Raw genomic sequence first — 15,157 nt, 5'->3', positions numbered from 1 at the left:
AACTTACTAAACGTTCAAAATTAGAGCATCCATAGATATACGGGAAGACCTATCATCCAGATTACAGGTGGTGCAGAATACGGCAGCACGTCTTGCCCTCAATAAGCCAGCCCTTACTCCCTCTGCTCCCCTTTTGAGCCAACTTCATTGGCTTCCCATCAGGAAACAAGCTATATTTAAGATGCTATGTGTGGTTTTTAAGGCCTTACAGGGGAGGGGCCCTGCCTACCTTAACAATAAAAATACCTTATATAACCCTATGCGGCATGTAAGATCTAGTAATCGTAATTTTCTGTGCCTTCATAGAATTAACAGAGTGAAAATGGGGGGACGTGCCTTTTCATATTTGGCCCCCAGTCACTGGAACTCCTTACCAGAAAATATCCGGTCTTGCACCGAGATATCTTGTTTTAAGAAACTTCTGAAGACGTGGTTGTTCTAGGAGACTTTGACTATGAGTACTCATTTCTTTAAGCTCCGAGAGATCCCTGCTGGGATGATTCGCTTGCACTATACAAGTGAGCAAATAAATAAATAAATAAATAAATAAATATAAACATTCACAGAAACTCTTGATAACATATTAGCAAATCAAGAAAAAAACATTTATTTCAATATTTGGATAGTGATAGCAAACTTCTTAAACTGAAAATCGTATAAAGAGAATAGAACTCACCAGTAGATCGAAGTGATGTCACCCAGTGATCAAACACTAATGAAATGGGCCACCATCTTTTCACCCTACAAATTGCACACAATCAGCATGGTCAGCAATCTCTCATCACGAGCGTAAGGGAAAATGAGGCACCCTATTAGAACAGAACGCACCATCACTTTTAATAAGCCGTTTTCAGATCAGAATATTCTCAGCAGCCAACATTTGTTCTTTAACACCTTATATATATCAGGCACTCACCTGATATTCCTGCAGGAGTGAGCTGGCGTGCAGAGCTAGATCCCAACGCCGCCACCTGGTGCAAGCCACCCAAGCTAGGAACAGTCAAGGTAAATCTAGCCCCATGGGGAAGAGGGAATGGGTAAAGAAAATACTGCTGCTGATTCTAGGCTTTCTGGATTTCGTCTAGCATTCTGTCAAGGAATGTTCGTCTTGCTGCTATGTCCTATGAGACAACGGTACTCAGGTTAGTCATATGTGCAGATGATGTCCCCCCTCCCTGAACCACTAGTGGTGTATGGTACCTTTCTAATCCTTTTCCCCTCTTACATTTGCTATCTCAGTAAGTGTTCTGTTGGGGAGTGAGTATAGGTAACGACAAAAACTCTGGAAGTGGCATACCTTGATAAACATAGACACAAGTGGGTTATTGTACAAGGACACAGGTATACAAATATTTGTACCACTTAATTGAACTAGGAACAGGATACATTTCACAATGTTATTGGAACATAGAGTGCTGGCAGTTAATGGTATCAGAATTAGCAATCATAAATCATGGGTTCAAATTTGGGGTACATAAACCTTTTGTTTCGTCACAAAGGTTATCAAATATGCAGTGAGTTAACCTACTCAAATTACAGCCCAGTTATTATATCGAAGAACCCTGCATGCAAAATAATAATCATATGTCAGTAAACATCAATTCAAGTGCCCAAACAGCATGCTTTCTCAATATATGGACTGATCTGTGTTTAGAGAAACTATTAAATACTGCTCATGGTATTAGAGGAATGCCCATTGAAATTCATAGGACTGCAAGAGATTCACAGAGAAAAATATCAGACTCCAATAAGTACAGCTATAACTACACATGAACAAGCTCAGAATTAGAAAAATAGGTCTACTGGTGATATGGGGAAAAATGCTGTGATCCTTACCATGGACCCCCCCTACCCTAACATCGGCTCCTGAACCCTCGCCCCCCTCCCTGCCAACACCCCCAGCCCTCATCGACCTAGAAGCTTTGTACTCCAGAGCATCCACCCTAACTCAGAGCATCCACTGCTCCATTCTGGACCTTATGAACCTCTTGCACCTCGCTGAACTCTCCCTTGCGAACCTCAAACCTCATCCACCCCCCCCCACAGTCAAAGGCGCCCCCCATGCTCCCTCTCCCGCTTCCCTTAAGACACCTTCGCCCGCGCAAGCAACCCTGCTGCATCTCTGAAGCAGAATCCTGAGCTCTGCCACTCTCCTACAATTCCCCACCCACCTCCCCTACCCCAGCTGACCTCACTGAAGACGAAATCCTTGCTATCCTCCAAGATTACAATACTGCCCTAGCCAACCCCTGCCCTCCTGTCACAGGTCATGCACACCCCATCAGCACGGTCACCATCAACCCCAACAGGCCAACCACACGACGTAACAGAAATGTGGTTAAAAGCAATCTTGCGCCAATTCTTCCATCCTCCCAGACACTTGACACTCCCCCAGACCCCCCACTATCAGGTCTCCTAATCAACTGTCGTTCAGCAGTTAAACATGCAGCCGATATCGCTGACCTCATCCTGCACAAAAACCTGGACTTAGCTATTCTTACTGAATCCTGGCTAAATGAATACTCCTCCCCTTGTCTGGACTTATTAGTCCCTCCTAATTACAACATTGCTAGGCTAGACAGGCAGTCGAACAGAAAGGGCGGAGGCCTCGCCTGCATCTACAGATCCTCCCTCCTGGTCAAGGAACTCGGAACGCTCACTACCGACTCCTGCGAGTATCTCTCACTCTCCCTCACCAACAACGCCCTTCACCTTTGTAACTTGCACATTTTTTACCACCCCCCTGGCTCTAATGACTCTTTCACCGATCACCTACTGGAAGTCATCACCTCAAAAATTTCCTCTAATTCCAAAGAGATCTTCCTTGGCGATTTCAATCTCCACTGGAATGACCCCAATGACCCTCACGTCAATACCATCAAAGACCTCCTAAATGACCAAGCCCTGACTCAATCCTGCTCCCTACCAACTCACTCAAAAGGAGCCACCCTGGACTGGATCATATCCAAGGACTCCGTAGTCAAACTCATCTCTATCGACCCTTGTGACTGGTCCGACCACCACACCATCTCCTTCATCCTACCCGGATCAATCAAGACTAAGCCCCTACAACCGATGATTCCCAAACGCTGGATCAGGGACACCAAAAATCTGGACCTTACGAAGCTGGAGGCTCACTGCAAACTTGAGCTCTACCCGACCTCGAACACTACCACAATCAATGACCTCTATGACCATTATTCGGCATCTATGTCGAACATTCTAGACGACCTTGCCCCCCTGAAACTAAAGAGAACACAAATCAAAGACAGAAACCCCTGGTTCTCCGCCTCCCTCAACTCAGAGAGGAGATCCCTACGTCAAGCCGAAAGAATATGGAGGCAGTACCCATCTACCGAGCACCTCAAACTTCTCCGGCAGGCAAGAAACTCCTACAACAGACACATCCTCAACTCAAAAAAAGATTACTTCAGATCCGAACTGGGGAATGCCACGAATAGGCCCCGCAAGCTCTTTGAACTGGTTAAACTTCAATCAAACAAGCTGGCCAAAACCCCTAAAGAATCCCCGAAATCTCTTATATCTTCGGATGAATTCTCCTCCTTCTTCGCCGAAAAAACTGCCTCCCTAGGAATCGAACTTAGTACCGCCTCTTGCGCTCAACCCCCTCATGACCAACTGCCTCCCCATGCACCCTCCTCTTCGACCTTACCCAAAAACGAAGCTTGCTGGACTGACTTCAAAATCTACGACGAAGACTCCATTGCTAAAATCCTCTCTACATTAAACCCAAACAACCACTTCAATGACCCGCTACCATCCAACTGCCTCGCTGCGGCCTCCCGTGCCATAGTTCCTTGCTGGACCGCGATGATCAACGCCTCTCTCCAGCAGGGATCGATTCCGGACCCCTTGAAAGCCGGCCAAGTCCTTCCTATTCTAAAAAAACCAACGCATGATCCCGCCGCACCAGACAATTTCAGACCCATCTCTAATATACCCCTACTAGCCAAAGTGTTAGAGAAATGCGTACAATACCAGCTTAGTCAACACATCGACAACTTCCACCTGCTGGACGACTTCCAATCGGGATTCAGACCAGGGCACAGCACTGAAACAACCATGCTCCACATTGTAGACGACGCCCTCCAAGCCCTGGACCTCGGCAAAACATGCCTCCTAATCCTTTTAGATCTATCTTCCGCCTTCGACACGGTCAATCATGAAAAACTACTTGAACGCCTTAAACACAGGATGGGTCTGGATGGCGTTGTCCTTGAATGGTTCAGGTCCTTCCTCCATAACCGATCTCAAAGATTCCTCATTGACGGCAAACTATCCGCTCCCACCCCGGTCACGGTTGGAGTCCCTCAAGGCTCAACCCTGTCTCCTACCCTCTTTAATCTTTACTTAGAGCCTCTCACTGAAGTTCTACGCTCCGCCAATATCTCCTACCATATGTACGCGGATGACACCCAAATTTACATCAATATCTCCTCACTCAAGGAGGTCCTCGCCCTGAACGAAACCCTGAAACTAACCGTTCAGTGGCTTGCCACTAACCAACTAAAACTCAACGCCAAGAAAACTGAATTTCTCCTGATCTCCCCATTCAAAGCCAACCCGGAGCTACAGGTGTGGTTCAAGGCCATCACAGCCCTAAATTGTCCCCGACCATCGTGGACTCCGCCAAATCACTGGGCATATTTCTTGACTGCAACCTGAACATGCGTGACCACATTAATTCAATGGCCAAGGCAGCCAGATTCCACCTGAGCTACCTCTGGAAATTAAAACCCTTCATCGATGCTCCAGATTTGAAAATGGCAGTCCAAGCTCTAGTCATATCCAGACTGGAATTTGGATGCTCCACCCTCACAGGCCTACCCAAGCGCTCCTTGGCACCGCTAAAAGCCTGTCTCAATGCGGCAGCCAGACTACTCACCGGCACCAGGAAATTCGACCACATCTCTCCACATCTGAAAGCCCTAAACTGGCTCCCTCTAGAGGCCAGAATACAGTTGAAACTGGCGTGCATTACACACAAGGCCTTATACGCAAACTCCCCTGCATACCTTTCACAGAAGCTTGTGCTATCGGGAGGAAACAGGAAATCTCGATCCACTAACAGTCTCCTGCTCCGACCCGCCCACTTTCGTAAAAAAAGAACCTACAATAGGGCATTCACCGGGGCAGCACCAAGAATTTGGAACTCCTTCCCGCCCGTTATCAGAAGAATCCCCACTCTTGCTCGCTTCAAGAAGGAAGCCAAAACCTTCCTCATGGGTAAATTCCTGTACTAAGTCCTCCTCTCAGCAGATATGACCTGCTGCTTGATTCCATGACTATTGCGTCTTCCGCAACTCTATAACCGGACTCCATCGAGACCCAAGGGGGCCACGGTCTCCGCCAACCCTAGCTTGAATTTTAGCTCTCATGTGTGCACCCTTTGCCCCCATGCTCCCTCATCCCCCCCCTTTTATGTTATATTTCTCTGCTTTTGATACTTTACTGTTTGCACTGTTTCTCTATGATTTTTTTTTCTCCTGTTAACCATGTAAAGCGCTCTGATACCCTCATGGGTCATGTTCGCGCTCTATAAAACACTAAAATAAATAAATAAATAAATAAATACACAGACCTACACAGATCCGAGGCCTGAGACTACCATGCAAAAGTTTCAAGTTAGAGACAGTTTTAGGCCCCTATAGGAATACAGGCCTATGTACAGAAATATCATGTTACAGAGAACAACATTTCTAGCAGAAATAAATAGGTCACATTGTTTACTAAAAGGTTAGGAAATATCTTGCAGGTAGTAAGTTGAGCTACTGCATAAAACTTAGATCATTTCTCCATCCAGACTCAGGAAACCAGTAGTGCTGAAGCGCAGAAGCTACAAAATTAGTTCACCAAAATCTCCATCTACTAGAAAGATCGACCAAAATGAGCCAACCACGTTAGGGTCTGTTTCCTTTATAATATTGTTACTGATACATGCTCCCATTGATCAAGTATGTACGCAAGATGGACCGGTCCAGGTGCAAATCCTGCCTCTGTTCATAGTGACGCAAATACCTGCTTTTGCTGGAAACCATATTTTACACTTAAACAACGTCTAGGCTTGATGGATAAAACCACATACAAAAGGTCAGATAAGAGTAGCCAATCTGCATCAAGCTAGATATAATCACTCGCTGTGCAGAAAGGCAAATGTATCTGAAAAGTCATTAATGTTGTTTAAGTTCTGAGAATAGAAAACCACTGAGGGTGTTTCTGCTAAATATGCGAAGAGAGGGCCATGTGGCCCACACCTATATACGCTTTTGTTTCCAAGAAATTATTGTATCTGCTTATTTTATCTTATACATTTGGGCAACAGATTCCAGTCTATTCTGAGCCTTGCTGATCTCCCCAGCTGAATAATGCATACGAACCATATTATATTGTCAATTTGTTTTTCTTGCTGTTTGTTTAACAGATTTTCCCTTTAACATATTGGCAAGCCAGCCAGGAGTTCCACTTCTTCTCACCTGCTGCCATATCCAGAATAAAACCTTTCCTTTTGGAATGATTCTGTGCAGTTAAAAAGAAGGTAGGAAGACACCGGTTTCCAAACAAAGTCTTTTCATTTCTCTGGGGATGGGAAGAACTCTGGAGTTGGCATTATTTAAGATAAGAACAGTGCAAACCTGGTTCTTTTTATTTTACAAGTAACATTTTGACAGTATAATATGTTATATGTTATTATGTATATGTTGTGATATGCAAGCATGATTGTGTACTGACATAATATTAAAGAATCCTGGTGTTAAGTTTAGAAGGTACTAGGGACCTGGCTAAAAGTAGCCGGAATTGATCAGGCGAATAGTAGGACTTGAGGCTGGACAGCCAGCGCTCATTCTGACGGGCAGAACACTCTAGTCAGACTCTCCAGACTTTAAGTCTGAAAGTCACAGTTTGTAGTTCCAAGCAGTGAAAGGTTGTCCTCTCTATGAGTCCGGGGAGAAGTGACCAGTAGTCTTTTTGCCCTAGTATGTAGTTTTGGAGTATATAAGTATGTCTATGTAAATGTGAACCGAAATGTGGCCACAGATTAATGTCATGTTGTAGTTTTATGGCGTTTATATTATGTAGTGTATAAACCTAGGATTTCCTATTTGTGAGAAATGTTGTAGAATGTCAGAAAAGTATTTGTTTTAGACAAATGTCTCAAGGGTTCCCAGGTAGCCAATCACAACAGATTCCTGAATTAATTTTCCATTTTTGTAACTGTTTCCTGGTGGCCCTTTCTAATGGCACTGATCCTAGTAGACCAGCAAGGCCAACACTGTATAATAATCTTTTAATGTCAGAAATGTATGAGTGCTTAGGCATTGATAGCACCTCACCTTTATGTCTCAGGACAACATACATTGATGTGACCGAAGTATCCCTATCAGATCATTAAAAAGGACCCTCAAAAGAATGAATACTAGGACATTGTCCTCCATATTATAGTGTTAGAGAAGTGTAGTAGCCTCACGAACCCCATAAAAAATACTGATACTACCAACTATTATTCTCATGATCATATCATAGAGCCTCCAGATTGGAGACAAAAGGAACTATCAAATAGTATGTATAGGGGTCTCGATAAATATTTTTAGGGTGTACAGACAGTAGAGGAATTGTCAGACAGTGTAGATAGGAATGTGCTTAACTACCTCTCACGTGATACCTCTCAGGACCTTTACACACTTAGAGTAGTGAAGTTGGTTTTAAAATCAACAAAACCTCTTGCGATCGTTCAACCGACGGCGAGATACCCCTCAGAAGGCCCCTAAAGGAATAGACCTACCACCTCTATAAGTAGTGAGGAGAGTGGCCTGAGGATAATATATCACAATCACCAAGGACAGGTTTCTAAACAAAAGCCACCAAATTCGCCAGAACCCCCCACACCAATATATATAGACAAAAAAGAGGTACACCAAGACATCATTCATATTTTTTGAATAGTTGAAGAAAAACCTATAAGACATTGGAAGTGGGGAAACATTCTGCCCGACACACAGGAGAGGGCAAGTCAAAAGGGAGTAGTCCTTTATGTAAATATTTACATTCATTGTTTATGGGTGACTCTGATTCCATTGTGTGGTCAACAACAGATTATATTGAAATAATAGCAACATATCAGTAGAACCATGGGCACCCTTCTCGTGACCACCCTAACATATTAACAGACATATACCTGGTGTTAGATCTTGTATTGTATGCATTTATTAGGGATCTCCCAGTGTGGTATTTAGGAAATGAATAACAATAACCCACAAGTTCCACAAATAGTTGTCTATATTCATTATAATGTTATTGTGTCTATAGCATCAGGTCATAATCCGCTTAGGCCACCTATAAATGCTCCAGCCCAAGATATATGCATACATGAAGTTCTACAGAGATTAGGGATAAGTATGTCCAATGTCCACCTCCATGACCTGAGAAAGATTTATGTGAAGTCAGGAAATACCCCATGAAGTAGATAAGGGTATACAATAGAAAGTACAATAACATTCTGAATACGCAATTTCACTAGGAAGATTGAATATTCATAGTAGGAACAAGTTAGGCCTAAATATAAGACTAAACAAGGCCAAGTGCACCGGATAGATAATGGGGACCCTTTTAGAACACATGGTGAATGTGTTGCCTGGAGACAAGGCTAGGATAGAGAAATATTGTAAGTGGTATGAGGCAACATCAAAACTTGCATATGCCTGGCCTGAAAAGGGATCGTTCAATAATGCAATGTTAGAACACTTAGCTACCTTATTACAAAGTAACTACAATGGAAATAAGCTAGAAAAAAGGAAAACCACATTAGATCTGTGGAGGGTCTCTTGTGAAAGAAATATGAAGAAGTCAAAGACAATGTCTCAGACTCCTCCTTTGGCCCTCCAACCCCTACCAAGAAGTGCAATTGAGTTTAGATATCGCAAAGGCACAGAGCATATACACAATTCAGGCTAGCACAATAAAATTGCTTCCCACCTTCTCACATCCCGCTGCTGTGGGATATGCAGAACCCTAGTACGGTCCCCCATCGGACTCTTCTTCTGAACATGGCGAATATGTCAGGATAACTCCATGTCCTTGAATGGCCACCACACCTCAGGAGACGTCGGGTGGGGACACTTTTAAGTATGTAGGATCAGTAGATGGTACTTTGACACTTCCTTTAGAATATGAGATGACCCCGACTGGGAATAATGGAGGTGCATTCAGCACACAAACCAAGGGTCAAAGGACATTCAGGGAAGGGATGATACTAGGAAAGAGGAAGTCATCCAAATGATTCAAGTCCCATGAATGAAAAGAGGACAGGAAAGTTAGCCTTTAGAGACAAAAACCCATCCTGCAGAGCACTGGAGGTTTATACCCCCAGGACCAGAGGAGGGTGTAAAAGGCAAGTGGGTGAAGGTATGGGAAGATGGACAGATAGACCCAAGGGCAACTTGGGAAAAAAAGCATGTGCCCTTGTGGCATCAGAGGGCCCTATATGAGTCACAAATGATTAAACAAGCACGACCAGGGGACTTGCTCCTTACACATACCATCATACATGAAGAAGATAGAAGGACAGAAAGATCTTACAAAGAATCAGAAGGGGCATTAGACAATATCACAGTGCATATTATTATAATGTTCCTCAATGATGACCATGACTGAGAACAGTCACAATATGCCTGTGAGGGGGGAGATGGCAGAAAGACAGCACAGGCATTACAAAGGAGGCTGCGAGAGTTAAACAGATTAAGATTTGACGGGGTGCATGCACATCCATGTGAAAGGAAGGGGACGTTTGATTTGGCAGGGAGGATGAAATTGAGGAAAGGCATAGCACATTTATTCCCTGTGCACCCAGGCGATTATTTGATGGCCAATGAAATAGTGTCCCAACATGAAAACAGATGGTACGATGTTGTCACTTTTACTTGAAGCCTAGCAGGTTGGACAGGACTGGCACCAGAGATGATGCCATGGCCACAAGACAGTTCTTTCAAACCTCGAGACATGGCAAATGCAAATATGTGCATTTTTCACAGCATAGGGGATCCTGATTGGGATTATCTGTATATGCAGGACAGCCTGCGAGTATGGCAAAGGTATCCCAGACAGTACGACTCACGTCACCCTACTGGGCACAGGAACACAGTTGTGTCATAACTGCCCTTAATATTTAAGGGCCCAGGGGCGCCTCAATACATACCATGGCCCCAGATAGACAAAGGAAATCTTTACAAACAGTTGCCAGCACTTGCTGAAGGAGCAGGGAAGTGGATAGCAGCTTTTGAAAAACACAAAGCAGGGATAACTCTGGCAATAGGGGATATCAAATGTTTACTAAGCTCCCTTATAGGAGATGAAACAGACACACTGTTCACAAAGAAGGCAGGAGTAAAGGAAGTGACATTGACCAATTAAAAATGTGATGGAGCACCCTTTACCAGAGTAAGAGGAATGGTTTGGAGGCAATTGAGGCACTGTACCCAGACAGGCCAGACATTGGATCTCTCACAGACAATGCAGCCAAATGAGAACCCAACCCAATTCCTTAGCATAGTGAAGGAAAAATGGACACAGGAAGTAGTGGAGGGATGGGACACGACAGGAGAAAATGCAATTCTGTTATGTATCATAGTGAAGAAAGGATTACCAGCTGAAGTGCAGTATAAACTAGACACCATAGTAGCTTGAGACAATACCATGGGCAGAGATACAGGAACATATAACACACTTGTATAAAAAGAGACAGGAAAGGGAGAAGAGCGAAAAGGACAAGATAGAAAATTCAGCAGCAAACTTAGAACAACAGAATCTGGCCACTGCAGCTACTCAGGTGGCCGTAGTGTCCTTGGGTGTGCCACCTGCAGGCACCACAATGTAACCCCAACAATTAGCCCAGAGAAATAAGGACAGGAATGGAAGAGGAGGGTGAAGAAGGTTTGGGCGAAATAGGTAAAACACACTCCAGAGCGGACAGACATGCCATTATTGTAAGATGCCAGGACATTTGATTAAAGACTGCAGGATCAAAAGGAATGATGACCAGGCAGGGGCAACATATGGCCAACAAATGACACCACCTGGTCACATCATGTAACAGTTTGCCATGAGCCCACAAGTGATATATCTCCCACAGCCCCAAATTCAGCTGCAGCCTCAACAACAGTTCTAGCTCCAGCAAAATCAGCAATCCATGCCCAAAATGCAGTATCGTCCACTGCAGGCAGTGCATCCCACTTTACGGCACCAGAACTCACAAGGTGGGATAACGGTTAGGGTAGGGAACCCTTTTCAGCAAATTTACATGGGAGTATATGCCCATTTAAGGTGCCCGCGGAATAATCTCAAGTGTCTAGTCTTATTTGTACTGTGATGGTAGCCATAAATTACAGGGAGCACAGCTTTATCATTGACACTGGGGTCCGCAGGTCCTGTATTCATGAGAGAGGGCTCCAACTGTCAGATTCATCAATGGACACACAGGGGTTCTCCAGGGCAGTGATGAGGGTTCCATTCACCAAACCTGTGGCAATGGAGATAGGGGGAAGGTACGATAACAGCAATCTCTTATTCTCCCCAACTTCCTGGCTAACATATTACGACATGATCTTACGGCAAAATTTAACATATCCATCCACTTTGAGGAGGATGGGAAAATGATATGCTTGACACCAGGATGTTCACGCATTCTCCAGACGGTGACCAGGTCAGGGCTAGACCCCTAGACATATCGGCCTTTACTAGAGCAGTGTATACTATCATAGCAGAAACACCAGAAATAACAGGAAAGCTAGTTGAATTGCCAAGGAACTTTCTCTTCTGGCGCCAGAGCACCTGGTCTGAGAAGCTAAACTCTGAAGTGCCAGGTAAAGATCTCATCTTGGAGGTAGAAGCTGTGGAGAAATCTCCCACCATATGGGATGATGATGGCCAGTGACCACACTTGTACGATGTGGGCCTCTGTCATCTTTTTATGATCCCGATATAAAGGTAAGAGATATAGCAGATGACCAGTTGTTTATTGATGACTCCACAAGGTCAGTGACTGTTTTCCAACACAGTACTCCACTACGCACCACATTGGAGACAGGGACTGCAGTACCAAAAACTGTCTCTGGTCTTATCAAGGACAACGACCTTGCACAGGTACCTTCCGATTGGTGGACCAAAGGCCCCATTACTATCAAGAGTGAGAAAGTACCCTTTATCTAAAGAAGCAGAGGAGGGCATTGCACCAGTTATACAGGCATTGGTAGAGCAGGGAGTCACATACCCAGGTGCATCTCCTTGCAACACGCCTATTTACCCTGTCAAAAAAGGCCAAAGGCAATTTGTGGCGCATGATTCAAGACCTGCGCCCCTTTAATGACATAGTGATACCAGAATTCCATGTGGTACCTGACCTTTACGTAATCCTCACCAACATACCCAAAGAGTGTAAATGAACATCACAGATTGTTACACATAGGAAATGTAATCTTTAATGTTGAGATTATGCACATGAGTAGGATTATCCTTTGATCTTATTGTGTTGTGGTGTAATTTATGTTTCACATTTTTCGTTTTACATTTTACATCTGCCAATGTATACTTTGTGGATAGAATGATTCGTATTCCAATTATTAAAATAAAAAAGTATATATTTTCATAACAGGAGATAGCTAAAATTAGGTTTTTTTATTGCCAATCATCGTTTTATTAAAAAAAAAAAAAAAGGAGACTGGCTCAGTGCATTCTAAATGATTTGCTGATTAGTGGTTGTAAAAGTGTGAGCACAAAAGGGAAAATGTGTTAAGATTTTCGGAGTCCCTTTGGCTTTAAAAGGGTGACTGTTTTAAGCACAATCACTCCTGCCCAGTCTCCCAAGGGGTGAGCTGGGCCAGGTCACTGTAATTGCACGCAAGATTGTTTCCTGGATCTCGGGCACTTCTAAGGCCATCAGGGGGTGTCCTCTATAAAAGTTTCAGGAAGTGGTGCTCCCGCCAGAGGACCCGCAAGGTGCTTCCCAGGGCATTACTCCATGGGGTTGTATGACATAATTTCGACAGACAGAAAATCGACCTACAAATATATCGCAACAAAAATATCGATGTCAAGAATATCGACATCCTATCTACAACATGGTAAGTACAAAAATATCGAAAATGAAATATCGATGTCAAAAATATCGTTATTAAAAATATCGTTTTTTTTTACTTTAAAAATATATGTAAAATAAACCAAATAATACTTAGAAATTAAATAAACATAATTAAATATATTGTATAATATTTAAAATGTATAATTAATATATATAATTTAATAAAACTTTAATTAAACATATACATATAATATATAATATATATACTTACTTAATAATTAATTTTAATAATAATTTCTGTAACGTATAAATTATTAAATGGTTTTAAAAATGACCAATAGATCTATACACATAAAACAATAACATCAATAAATATTTAATAATTACATATAGCAAATAATAATAAATATTTTTAATGTGAATAATTTTTATTATTAATGATATATTACAATAGCTAAAATAATACAAAACATATTAAATATCAGACACAATAAAACTACTAGTCCAACTCCAACAAAAACAACAGTAAGGAAAATGTTGGATAGCGTAGGGGTAAAAATTACTATTCCAACTCCAAACAGTGCAACAGTAAGGAAAGCGTTGGATAGCGTAGGGTTAAAATTACTATTCCAACTCCAGAGAGTGCAATAGTAGGGAAAGTGTTGGATAGCGTAAGGGTAAAATTTACTATTCCCACTCCAGAGAGTACAACAGTAGGGAAAACGTTGGATAGCGTAGGGGTAAAAATGACTATTCCAACTCCAAAAAGTGCAACAGTAGGGAAAGCGTTGGATAGCGTAGGGGTAAAAATTACTATTCCAACTCCAGAGAGTGTAATAGTAGGGAAAGCGTTGGATAGCGTAAGGGTAAAAATTACTATTCCCACTCCAGAGAGTGCAACAGTAGGGAAAGTGTTGGATAGCGTAGGGAAAAAATTTACTATTCCAACTACAGAGAATGCAACAGTAGGGAAACCACTGGATAGCATAGGGGTAAAAAATACTATTCCCACTCCAGAGAGTGCAACAGTAGTGAAAACGCTGGATAGCGTAGGGGTACAAATTACTATTCCCACTCCAGTAAGTGAAACAGTAGGGAAAGCGCTGGATAACGTAAGGTAAAAATTACTATTCCAACTCCAAAGAATGCAACATTAAAGAAAGCGTTGGATAGCGTAGGGGTAAAAATTACTATTCCAACTCCATAGAGTGCAATAGTAGGGAAAGCGTTGGATAGCGTAAGGGTAAAAATTACTATTCCCACTCCAGAGAGTGCAACAGTAGGGAAACTGTTGGATAGCGTAGGGAAAAAATGTACTATTCCAACTACAGAGAATGCAACAGTAGGGAAACCACTGGATAGCATAGGGGTAAAAATTACTATTCCCACTCCAGTGAGTCCAACAGTAGGGAAAGCGTTGGATAGCGTAGGGGTAAAAATTACTATTCCCACTCCAGTGAGTGCAACAGTAGGGAAAACGCTGGATAGCTTAGGAGTAAAAATTACTATTCCCACTCCAATGAGTGCAACAGTAGGGAAAACATTGCATAGCATAGGGGTAAAAATTAATATTCCCACTCCAGAGAGTGCAACAGCAGTGAAAACGCTGGATAGCGTATGGGTACAAATTACTATTCCCACTCCAGTAAGTGAAACAGTAGGGAAAGCGCTGGATAGCATAGGGGTAAAAATTACTATTCCAACTCCAGAGAGTGCAATAGTAGTGAAAACGCTGGATAGCGTAGGGGTACAAATTACTATTCCCACTCCAGTAAGTGAAACAGTAGGGAAAGGGCTGGATAGCGTAGGGGTAAAAATTACTATTCCAACTCCAAAGAGTGCAACAGTAGGGAAAACGTTGGATAGCGTAGGGGTAAAAATTACTATTCCAACTCCAGAGAGTGCAATAGTAGGGAAAGCGTTGGATAGCGTAAGGGTAAAAATTACTATTCCCACTCCAGAGAGTGCAACAGTAGGGAAAGTGTTGGATAGCGTAGGGGAAAAAAATTACTATTCCAACTACAGAGAATGCAACAGTAGGGAAACCACTGGGTAGCATAGGAGTAAAAA

The 15,157-nt window shown here is 42.9% G+C and overlaps 1 pseudogene; it reads left to right on the top strand.

The window, feature by feature from the left end:
- Positions 1-11,380, top strand: part of LOC146812097 (uncharacterized) — a 163,947-nt pseudogene extending 152,567 nt beyond the window's left edge.
- Positions 11,381-15,157: the final 3,777 nt, after the last annotated feature.

Source organism: Triturus cristatus, chromosome 7 (assembly GCF_964204655.1).
Source record: "Triturus cristatus chromosome 7, aTriCri1.1, whole genome shotgun sequence".
In the NCBI taxonomy this organism is placed as follows: domain Eukaryota; kingdom Metazoa; phylum Chordata; class Amphibia; order Caudata; family Salamandridae; genus Triturus; species Triturus cristatus.
Note: the sequence above shows the minus strand (reverse complement) of the source record. Positions and strands in the feature narration are given on the sequence as shown.